Raw genomic sequence first — 1,215 nt, 5'->3', positions numbered from 1 at the left:
AATTAAAGCCATTCATCTACTGACATACAGTTGATCACTCTGAAAGTTTTAGAGTTACCAGATTAAAGTTACAAAGCCAGTCAGGAGAGAGGCCACCAAGCGAGTCCGTCATCCCCCTGCAACTGCACTGACTGAAGGATTTGGGACAGAAGTGGATTAAGCTCTTGGGGGCTTTAAGCAAATTCTCCTGTGGCTCATGTTCCCTTCCCCTCAGATACTTGCAAGCAGCATCTTTTATTCCGAGCACTGAGTTGTACACATCAGGGCTGCTCCACTGCCTGCAGATAAGCATTGCACAACATTTGTTGGACCAGAGCTCCAGTGTGGCAGAATGCGTGGCCAAGCATTTCACAAGTGCTGTCATCTATGGATTTCTGCTTACAGAAATAGAAGGGGAAAGCCCAGCTGGCTAAGTCTGGCTCTGAAAAGGAGAAGCAAAGTGCACATACACTGCTCTGCTACCTTTCCTAAGGGGGAGAGATGAATTACAGAACCATTGGCACATCTTTGGGCTGTTCTGTGGCATGGAGCTATTTCCTCAGAACCCTCCAGCCAAGCATGTCACAAGGCTGAGGGGGCTTGTTGGTCCACCACCTTCATGGCTTTGCCCTTGGAGAAGCTGCCCTCCCCCCATGTTTGACCTGGCCTGTAGCTAAGCTCAGAGAGTAATGTGTCTCTGCAGGTGGCTCCTGGTAGAGTTCAGGGTGCTTTGCTGGCTTTTTAGTGCTCAACAGGATTTAGGCTTACATTTTTGGCACAGAAAGGTTCAAAGCACGATACTGTATAACCCTAGACTTTCCCTTCGTCCACTGAGCATTCGGCTCCAGGAGCATTATATGGTACAGCCCTGCAAAGTCACAGGGTGCCACAGAGCACCACTGCCCTCCTGCTCCTCTCTTTCGGCCCCCACATCGGCCATTTCTGCTTGGCAGAGACCAGAATCAGACTTCCCCTGTGTACCATCGCAATCTCCCCTAGCCTATGTCCCAACGGATGCATACTTCTCCTAGGTGCGTACTTTTTTCTCAATGAGGGAGACCGGAGCTGCTCGGGAATCGCCCTCCACGAAATCTGACAAGACCCCTCTCCGTGTTACAACTGTGCCTTAAAATGGCGCGGGAACGAGGCGAATCGCTTCCTAACTCCCCTCTGCCGCACCGGCCGCGCTCGGGGCGCTGCAGGGCTGCTTCCCGGGGGAGAAGCGAGTGAGTGAGC

The sequence above is a fragment of the Pygoscelis adeliae genome, unplaced genomic scaffold (assembly GCF_000699105.1).
Source record: "Pygoscelis adeliae isolate BGI_AS28 unplaced genomic scaffold, ASM69910v1 Scaffold251, whole genome shotgun sequence".
In the NCBI taxonomy this organism is placed as follows: domain Eukaryota; kingdom Metazoa; phylum Chordata; class Aves; order Sphenisciformes; family Spheniscidae; genus Pygoscelis; species Pygoscelis adeliae.
The sequence above is the reverse complement of the archived record's forward strand: the minus strand, read 5'-3'. Positions refer to the sequence as shown.